The following is an 11,432-nucleotide window of genomic DNA, read 5'->3' as shown; positions in this document are numbered from 1 at the left end:
CAGTCATGCCGCGACCAAATATGTCTGATTAGCACATACGTCAACAACATCAACAAAAGTCACCTTTGTGATTTTGTTGACTTTATCGTTGCAAATGCATCTGCAGGTTATCCATATATCTCTGTGCCATGTCTGCATTAGCATCGCCGGTAAAATGTGCGGACCAACGATGGGAAGTTTCGCATCTTGTGACACTGGATCAACTTAAATCCGTCGATTGGTAAGTGTTTGTTTGGCATTAAATGTGGTTGGAATGAAACGCTGGATGTTGATATAGTTTCAAATGTAGATACAGCTGGCCTAAATAACATGTTAGCATCGATTAGCTGGCAGTCATGCCGCGACCAAATATGTCTGATTAGCACATAAGTCAACAACATCAACAAAAGTCACCTTTGTGATGTAGTTGACTTTATCGTTGCAAATGCATCTGCAGGTTATCCATACATCTTTGTGCCATGTCTGCATTAGCATCGCCGGTAAAATGTGCGGACCAACGATGGGAAGTTTCGCATCTTGTGAGACTGGATCAACTTAAATCCGTCGATTGGTAAGTGTTTGTTTGGCATTAAATGTGGGTGGAATGAAACGCTGGATGTAAATATAGTTTCAAATGTACATACAGCTAGCCTAAATAGCATGTTAGCATCGATTAGCTGGCAGTCATGCCGCGACCAAATATGTGAAGTGAAGTGAAGTGAATTATATTTATATAGCGCCTTTTCTCTAGTGACTCAAAGCGCTTTACACAGTGAAACCCAACATCTAAGTTACATTCAAACCAGTGTGGGTGGCACTGGGAGCAGGTGGGTAAAGTGTCTTGCCCAAGGACACAACGGCAGTGACTAGGATGGCAGAAGCGGGAATCAAACCTGCAACCCTCAAGTTGCTGGCACGGCCACTCTACCAACCAAGTTAAACCGTCCCAATTAGTGTCTGACTAGCACATAAGTCAACAACATACACAAAACTCACCTTTGTGATTTTGTTGACTTTATCGTTGCAAATGCATCTGCAGGTTATCCATACTTCTCTGTGCCATGTCTGCATTAGCATCGCCGGTAAAATGTGCGGACCAACGATGGGAAGTTTCGCATCTTGTGAGACGGGATCAACTTAAATCCGTCGATTGGTAAGTGTTTGTTTGGCATTAAATGTGGGTGGAATGAAACGCTGGATGCAGATATAGTTTCAAATGTAGATACAGCTAGCCTAAATAGCATGTTAGCATCGATTAGCTGGCAGTCATGCCGCGACCAAATATGTGAAGTGAATTATATTTATATAGCGCCTTTTCTCTAGTGACTCAAAGCGCTTTACACAATGAAACCCAACATCTAAGTTACATTCAAACCAGTGTGGGTGGCACTGGGAGCAGGTGGGTAAAGTGTCTTGCCCAAGGACACAACGGCAGTGACTAGGATGGCAGAAGCGGGAATCAAACCTGCAACCCTCAAGTTGCTGGCACGGCCACTCTACCAACCAAGTTAAACCGTCCCAATTAGTGTCTGACTAGCACATAAGTCAACAACATACACAAAACTCACCTTTGTGATTTTGTTGACTTTATCGTTGCAAATGCATCTGCAGGTTATCCATACTTCTCTGTGCCATGTCTGCATTAGCATCGCCGGTAAAATGTGCGGACCAACGATGGGAAGTTTCGCATCTTGTGAGACGGGATCAACTTAAATCCGTCGATTGGTAAGTGTTTGTTTGGCATTAAATGTGGGTGGAATGAAACGCTGGATGCAGATATAGTTTCAAATGTAGATACAGCTAGCCTAAATAGCATGTTAGCATCGATTAGCTGGCAGTCATGCCGCGACCAAATATGTGAAGTGAATTATATTTATATAGCGCCTTTTCTCTAGTGACTCAAAGCGCTTTACACAGTGAAACCCAACATCTAAGTTACATTCAAACCAGTGTGGGTGGCACTGGGAGCAGGTGGGTAAAGTGTCTTGCCCAAGGACACAACGGCAGTGACTAGGATGGCAGAAGCGGGAATCGAACCTGCAACCCTCAGGTTGCTGGCACGGCCACTCTACCAACCAAGTTAAACCGTCCAAATTAGTGTCTGACTAGCACGTAAGTCAACAACATCAACAAAACTCACCTTTGTGATGTAGTTGACTTTATCGTTGGGAATGCATCTGCAGGTTATCCATACTACTCTGTGCCATGTCTGCATTAGCATCGCCGGTAAAATGTGCGGACCAACGATGGGAAGTTTCGCATCTTGTGAGACTGGATCAACTTAAATCCGTCGATTGGTAAGTGTTTGTTTGGCATTAAATGTGAGTGGAGAGAAACACTGGATGTGAATATAGTTTCAAATGTACATACAGCTAGCCTAAATAGCATGTTAGCATTGATTAGCTGGCAGTCATGCCTCGACCAAATATGTCTGATTAGCACATAAGTCAACAACGTCGACAAAAGTCACCTTTGTGATTTAGTTGACTTTATCGTTGCAAATGCATCTGCAGGTTATCCATACATCTCTGTGCCATGTCTGCATTAGCATCGCTGGTAAAATGTGCGGACCAACGATGGGAAGTTTCGCATCTTGTAAGACTGGATCAACTTAAATCCGTCGATTGGTAAGTGTTTGTTTGGCATTAAATGTGGGTGGAATGAAACGCTGGATGTAAATATAGTTTCACATGTAGATACAGCTAGCCTAAATAGCATGTTAGCATCGATTAGCTGGCGGTCATGCCGCGACCAAATATGTCTGATTAGCACATAAGTCAACATCATCAAAAGTCACCTTTGTGATTTTGTTGACTTTATAGTTGCAAATGCATCTGCAGGTTATCCATACTACTCTGTGCCATGTCTGCATTAGCATCGCCGGTAAAATGTGCGGACCAACAATGGGAAGTTTCGCATCTTGTGAGACTGGAGCAACTTAAATCCATCGATTGGTAAGTGTTTGTTTGGCATTAAATGTGGTTGGAGGGAAACGCTGGATGTAAATATAGTTTCAAATGTAGATCCAGCTAGCCTAAATAGCATGTTAGCATCGATTAGCTGGCAGTCATGCCGCGACCAAATATGTGAAGTGAAGTGAAGTGAATTATATTTATGTAGCGCCTTTTCTCTAGTGACTCAAAGCGCTTTACACAGTGAAACCCAATATCTAAGATACATTCAAACCAGTGTGGGTGGCACTGGGAGCAGGTGGGTAAAGTGTCTTGCCCAAGGACACAACGGCAGTGACTAGGATGGCAGAAGCGGGAATCGAACCTGCAACCCTCAAGTTGCTGGCACGGCCACTCTACCAACCAAGTTAAACCGTCCCAATTAGTGTCTGACTAGCACGTAAGTCAACAACATCAACAAAACTCACCTTTGTGATTTCGTTGACTTTATCGTTGGGAATGCATCTGCAGGTTATCCATACATCTCTGTTCCATGTCTGCATTAGCATCGCCGGTAAAATGTGCGGACCAACGATGGGAAGTTTCGCATCTTGTGACACTGGATCAACTTAAATCCGTCGATTGGTAAGTGTTTGTTTGGCATTAAATGTGAGTGGAGAGAAACGCTGGATGTGAATATAGTTTCAAATGTACATACAGCTAGCCTAAATAGCATGTTAGCATTGATTAGCTGGCAGTCATGCCGTGAGCAAATATGTCTGATTAGCACATAAGTCAACAACGTCGACAAAAGTCACCTTTGTGATGTAGTTGACTTTATCGTTGCAAATGCATCTGCAGGTTATCCATACATCTCTGTGCCATGTCTGCATTAGCATCGCCGGTAAAATGTGCGGACCAACGATGGGAAGTCTCGCATCTTGTGACACTGGATCAACTTAAATCCTTCAATTGGTAAGTGTTTGTTTGGCATTAAATGTGGTTGGAGGGAAACGCTGGATGTAAATATAGTTTCAAATGTACATGCAGCTAGCCTAAATAGCATGTTAGCATCGATTAGCTGGCAGTCACGCAGCGACCAAATATGTCTGATTAGCATATAAGTCAACAACATCAACAAAAGTCACCTTTGTGATTTAGTTGACTTTATCGTTGCAAATGCATCTGCAGGTTATCCATACATCTCTGTGCCATGTCTGCATTAGCATCGCTGGTAAAATGTGCGGACCAACGATGGGAAGTTTCGCATCTTGTGAGACTGGATCAACTTAAATCCGTCGATTGGTAAGTGTTTGTTTGGCATTAAATGTGGGTGGAATGAAACGCTGGATGTAAATATAGTTTCAAATGTACATACAGCTAGCCTAAATAGCATGTTAGCATCGATTAGCTGCCAGTCATGCCGCGACCAAATATGTGAAGTGAAGTGAAGTGAATTATATTTATATAGCGCCTTTTCTCTAGTGACTCAAAGCGCTTTACACAGTGAAACCCAACATCTAAGTTACATTCAAACCAGTGTGGGTGGCACTGGGAGCAGGTGGGTAAAGTGTCTTGCCCAAGGACACAACGGCAGTGACTAGGATGGCAGAAGCGGGAATCGAACCTGCAACCCTCAAGTTGCTGGCACGGCCACTCTACTAACCAAGTTAAACCGTCCCAATTAGTGTCTGACTAGCACGTAAGTCAACAACATACACAAAACTCACCTTTGTGATTTTGTTGACTTTATCGTTGCAAATGCATCTGCAGGTTATCCATACTACTCTGTGCCATGTCTGCATTAGCATCGCCGGTAAAATGTGCGGACCAACGATGGGAAGTTTCGCATCTTGTGAGACTGGAGCAACTTAAATCCGTCGATTGGTAAGTGTTTGTTTGGCATTAAATGTGGGTGGAATGAAACGCTGGATGTAAATATAGTTTCACATGTAGATACAGCTAGCCTAAATAGCATGTTAGCATCGATTTGCTGGCAGTCATGCCGCGACCAAATATGTCTGACTAGCACATAAGTCAACAACATCAACAAAACTCACCTTTGTGATTTTGTTGACTTTATCGTTGCAAATGCATCTGCAGGTTATCCATACATCTCTGTGCCATGTCTGCATTAGCATCGCCGGTAAAATGTGCGGACCAACGATGGGAAGTCTCGCATCTTGTGAGACGGGATCAACTTAAATCCGTCGATTGGTAAGTGTTTGTTTGGCATTAAATGTGGGTGGAATGAAACGCTGGATGTAAATATAGTTTCACATGTAGATACAGCTAGCCTAAATAGCATGTTAGCATCGATTTGCTGGCAGTCATGCCGCGACCAAATATGTCTGACTAGCACATAAGTCAACAACATCAACAAAAGTCACCTTTGTGATTTTGTTGACTTTATCGTTGCAAATGCATCTGCAGGTTATCCATACATCTCTGTTCCATGTCTGCATTAGCATCGCCGGTAAAATGTGCGGACCAACGATGGGAAGTTTCGCATCTTGTGACACCGGATCAACTTAAATCCGTCGATTGGTAAGTGTTTGTTTGGCATTAAATGTGAGTGGAGAGAAACGCTGGATGTGAATATAGTTTCAAATGTACATACAGCTAGCCTAAATAGCATGTTAGCATCGATTAGCTGGCAGTCATGCCGCGACCAAATATGTGAAGTGAAGTGAAGTGAATTATATTCATATAGCGCCTTTTCTCTAGTGACTCAAAGCGCTTTACACAGTGAAACCTAACATCTAAGTTACATTCAAACCAGTGCGGGTGGCACTGGGAGCAGGTGGGTAAAGTGTCTTGCCCAAGGACACAACGGCAGTGACTAGGATGGCAGAAGCGGGAATCGAACCTGCAACCCTCAGGTTGCTGGCACGGCCACTCTACTAATCAAGTTAAACCGTCCCAATTAGTGTCTGACTAGCACGTAAGTCAACAACATCAACAAAACTCACCTTTGTGATTTTGTTGACTTTATCATTGCAAATGCATCTGCAGGTTATCCATACTACTCTGTGCCATGTCTGCATTAGCATCGCTGGTAAAATGTGCGGACCAACGATGGGAAGTTTCGCATCTTGTAAGACTGGATCAACTTAAATCAGTCGATTGGTAAGTGTTTGTGTGGCATTAAATATGGGTGGAATGAAACGCTGGATGTAAATATAGTTTCAAATTTAGATACAGCTAGCCTAAATAGCATGTTAGCCTCGATTTGCTGGCAGTCATGCCGCGACCAAATATGTCTGATTAGCACATACGTCAACAACATCAACAACACTCACTTTTGTGATTTAGTTGACTTTATCGTTGCAAATGCATCTGCAGGTTATCCATACATCTCTGTGCCATGTCTGCATTAGCATCGCCGGTAAAATGTGCGGACCAACGATGGGAAGTTTCGCATCTTGTGACACTGGATCAACTTAAATCCGTCGATTGGTAAGTGTTTGTTTGGCATAAATGTGGCTGGAGGGAAATGCTGGATGTAAATACAGTTTCAAATGTACATGCAGCTAGCCTAAATAACATGTTAGCATCGATTAGCTGGCAGTCATGCCGCGACCAAATATGTGAAGTGAAGTGAATTATATTTATATAGCGCCTTTTCTCTAGTGACTCAAAGCGCTTTACAAAGTGAAACCCAACATCCACGTTACATTTAAACCAGTGTGGGTGGCACTGGGAGCAGGTGGGTAAAGTGTCTTGCCCAAGGACACAACGGCAGTGACTAGGATGGCAGAAGCGGGAATCGAACCTGCAACCCTCAAGTTGCTGGCACGGCCACTCTACTAATCAAGTTAAACCGTCCCAATTAGTGTCTGATTAGCACATAAGTCAACAACATCAACAAAACTCACCTTTGTGATTTTGTTGACTTTATCGTTGCAAATGCATCTGCAGGTTATCCATACTACTCTGTGCCATGTCTGCATTAGCATCGCCGGTAAAATGTGCGGGCCAACGATGGGAAGTTTCGCATCTTGTGAGACTGGAGCAACTTAAATCTGTTGATTGGTAAGTGTTTGTTTGGCATTAAATGTGGTTGGAGGGAAACGCTGGATGTAAATATAGTTTCGATTTGTACATACAGCTAGCCTAAACAGCATGTTAGTATCGATTAGCTGGCAGTCATGCCGCGACCAAACATGTCTGATTAGCACATAAGTCAACAACGTCGACAAAAGTCACCTTTGTGATTTCGTTGACTTTATCGTTGGGAATGCATCTGCAGGTTATCCATACTACTCTGTGCCATGTCTGCATTAGCATCGCCGGTAAAATGTGCGGACCAACGATGGGAAGTTTCGCATCTTGTGACACTGGATCAACTTAAATCCGTCGATTGGTAAGTGTTTGTTTGGCATTAAATGTGAGTGGAGAGAAACGCTGGATGTGAATATAGTTTCAAATGTACATACAGCTAGCCTAAATAGCATGTTGGCATTGATTAGCTGGCAGTCATGCCGCGACCAAATATGTCTGATTAGCACATAAGTCAACAACGTCGACAAAAGTCACCTTTGTGATTTAGTTGACTTTATCGTTCGGAATGCATCTGCAGGTTATCCATACATCTCTGTGCCATGTCTGCATTAGCATCGCTGGTAAAATGTGCGGACCAACGATGGGAAGTCTCGCATCTTGTGAGACGGGATCAACTTAAATCCGTCGATTGGTAAGTGTTTGTTTGGCATTAAATGTGGGTGGAATGAAACGCTGGATGTAAATATAGTTTCACATGTAGATACAGCTAGCCTAAATAGCATGTTAGCATCGATTTGCTGGCAGTCATGCCGCGACCAAATATGTCTGACTAGCACATAAGTCAACAACATCAACAAAACTCACCTTTGTGATTTTGTTGACTTTATCGTTGCAAATGCATCTGCAGGTTATCTATACATCTCTGTGCCATGTCTGCATTAGCATCGCCGGTAAAATGTGCGGACCAACGATGGGAAGTTTCGCATCTTGTGACACTGGATCAACTTAAATCCATCGATTGGTAAGTGTTTGTTTGGCATTAAATGTGAGTGGAGAGAAACGCTGGATGTGAATATAGTTTCAAATGTACATACAGCTAGCCTAAATAGCATGTTAGCATCGATTAGCTGGCAGTCATTCCGCGACCAAATATGTCTGATTAGTCAATAACATCGACAAAACTCACCTTTGTGATTTCGTTGACTTTATCGTTGCAAATGCATCTGCAGGTTATCCATACATCTCTGTGCCATGTCTGCATTAGCATCGCCAGTAAAATGTGCGGACCAACGATGGGAAGTTTCGCAGCTTGCGACACTGGATCAACTTAAATCCTTCAATTGGTAAGTGTTTGTTTGGCATTAAATGTGGTTGGAGGGAAACGCTGGATGTAAATATAGTTTCAAATGTAGATACAGCTAGCCTAAATAGCATGTTAGCATCGATTAGCTGGCAGTCATGCCGCGACCAAATATGTCTGATTAGCACATAAGTCAACAACATCAACAAAAGTCACCTTTGTGATTTAGTTGACTTTATCGTTGCAAATGCATCTGCAGGTTATCCATACATCTCTGTGCCATGTCTGCATTAGCATCGCCGGTAAAATGTGCGGACCAACGATGGGAAGTTTCGCATCTTGTGACACTGGATCAACTTAAATCCGTCGATTGGTAAGTGTTTGTTTGGCATTAAATGTGAGTGGAGAGAAACGCTGGATGTGAATATAGTTTCAAATGTACGTACAGCTAGCCTAAATAGCATGTTAGCATCGATTAGCTGGCGGTCATGCCGCGACCAAATATGTCTGATTAGCGCATAAGTCAACAACATCAACAAAACTCACCTTTGTGATTTTGTTGACTTTATCGTTGCAAATGCATCTGCAGGTTATCCATACATCTCTGTGCCATGTCTGCATTAGCATCGCCGGTAAAATGTGCGGACCAACGATGGGAAGTTTCGCATCTTGTGACACTGGATCAACATAAATCCGTCGATTGGTAAGTGTTTGTTTGGCATTAAATGTGGGTGGAATGAAACGCTGGATGTAAATATAGTTTCAAATGTACATACAGCTAGCCTAAATAGCATGTTAGCATCAATTAGCTGGCAGTCATGCTGCGACCAAATATGTCTGATTAGCACATCAGTCAACAACATCAACAAAACTCACCTTTGTGATTTTGTTGACTTTATCGTTGCAAATGCATCTGCAGGTTATCCATACATCTCTGTGCCATGTCTGCATTAGCATCGCCGGTAAAATGTGCGGACCAACGATGGGAAGTTTCGCATCTTGTGACACTGGATCAACTTAAATCCATCGATTGGTAAGTGTTTGTTTGGCATTAAATGTGGGTGGAATGAAACGCTGGATGTAAATATAGTTTCACATGTACATACAGCTAGCCTAAATAGCATGTTAGCCTCGATTAAATGGCAGTCATGCCGCGACCAAATATGTCTGATTAGCACATACGTCAACAACATCAACAACACTCACTTTTGTGATTTAGTTGACTTTATCGTTGGAAATGCGTCTGCAGGTTATCCATACATCTCTGTGCCATGTCTGCATTAGCATCGCCGGTAAAATGTGCGGACCAACGATGGGAAGTTTCGCATCTTGTGACACTGGATCAACTTAAATCTGTCGATCTGTAAGTGTTTGTTTGGCACTAAATGTGGTTGGAGGGAAACGCTGGATGTAAATATAGTTTCAAATGTACATAAAGCTAGCCTAAATAGCATGTTAGCAACGATTAGCTGGCAGTCATGCCGCGACCAAATATGTCTGATTAGCACATCAGTCAACAACATCAACAAAACTCACCTTTGTGATTTTGTTGACTTTATCGTTGCAAATGCATCTGCAGGTTATCCATACATCTCTGTGCCATGTCTGCATTAGCATCGCCGGTAAAATGTGCGGACCAACGATGGGAAGTTTCGCATCTTGTGACACTGGATCAACTTAAATCCATCGATTGGTAAGTGTTTGTTTGGCATTAAATGTGGGTGGAATGAAACGCTGGATGTAAATATAGTTTCACATGTACATACAGCTAGCCTAAATAGCATGTTAGCCTCGATTAAATGGCAGTCATGCCGCGACCAAATATGTCTGATTAGCACATACGTCAACAACATCAACAACACTCACTTTTGTGATTTAGTTGACTTTATCGTTGGAAATGCGTCTGCAGGTTATCCATACATCTCTGTGCCATGTCTGCATTAGCATCGCCGGTAAAATGTGCGGACCAACGATGGGAAGTTTCGCATCTTGTGACACTGGATCAACTTAAATCTGTCGATCTGTAAGTGTTTGTTTGGCACTAAATGTGGTTGGAGGGAAACGCTGGATGTAAATATAGTTTCAAATGTACATAAAGCTAGCCTAAATAGCATGTTAGCAACGATTAGCTGGCAGTCATGCCGCGACCAAACATGTCTGATTAGCACATAAGTCAACAACATCAATTAGCATCGCCGGTAAAATGTGTAGACACTCCGGCACATTCGATGGGGGTCTGGCGGCAGATCTCGTTGACTTTATTGTTGGAAATGCATCTGCTTTGAGTGTCGTAGGATATCCACACAATCTTGCCATCTCTGTAGTAGCATAGCTTTCGTCGGTAAAGTATGCAGAACAAACGACTGACCATTTCATCGGCTTTCCCCACACCCTCGTATTTTGAACAAATTTCGTCCAATTTCTTGCCGCTTTCGCATCTTTGGGCCAGTGGTGCAACTTGAATCCCTCCCTGTTATTGATGCTTACATAGGTCTGCTGATAATGTTCCCCTTTAAAGGTCTACTGAAATGAGATGTTCTTTTTTAAACGGGGATAGCAGCTCCATTCTATGTCTCATACTTCATCATTTTGCGATATTGCCATATTTTTGCTGAAAGGATTTAGTAGAGAACATCCACGATAAAGTTGGCAACTTTTGGTGGCTAAAAAAATTCGGACCAGGAAAGCGAAGATTTCCCCATTAATTTGAGCCAGGATGAAAGATCGTGGATGAGGAAAGTGAGAGTGAAGGACTAGGAAAAAAAAAAATAGACGGCAGAGCGATTCAGATGTTATTAGACACATTTACTAGGATAATTCTGGAAAATCCCTTATCTGCTTATTGTGTTACTAGTGTTCTAGTGAGATTATATGGTCGTACCTGTACAGCCTGAAAGTCAGAGCGGTGTGGTCATGGACGTGGTGACCGCCAGTGTCTCAGAGGGAAGCCACGTTTCTCCACTAGGCAAAGGACGGGCTGAGATTTTCTTTTTCCCCCTCCTCCACGGTGGAAGCATCTGACGGTCGGGGGCGGCCAGTGGGAGGAGGAAAGAGAGTCGCAGCTGGAGGAGGAACGACAACATCCGCTCATGTCTATGGTAAGAGCCGACTTAATACCACCATTTTCTCACCGAAACCTGTTGGTTGACATGTGGTAGGGAACCATGTTCGCTTGACCGCTCTGTTCCATAGTAAAGCTTCACCGTCATCTTTCGGGAATGTAAACAAGGAGACACCGGCTGTGTTTGTGTTGCTAA

This window comes from Nerophis ophidion, linkage group LG01, assembly GCF_033978795.1.
Source record: "Nerophis ophidion isolate RoL-2023_Sa linkage group LG01, RoL_Noph_v1.0, whole genome shotgun sequence".
Lineage (NCBI taxonomy): Eukaryota > Metazoa > Chordata > Actinopteri > Syngnathiformes > Syngnathidae > Nerophis > Nerophis ophidion.
Note: the sequence above shows the minus strand (reverse complement) of the source record.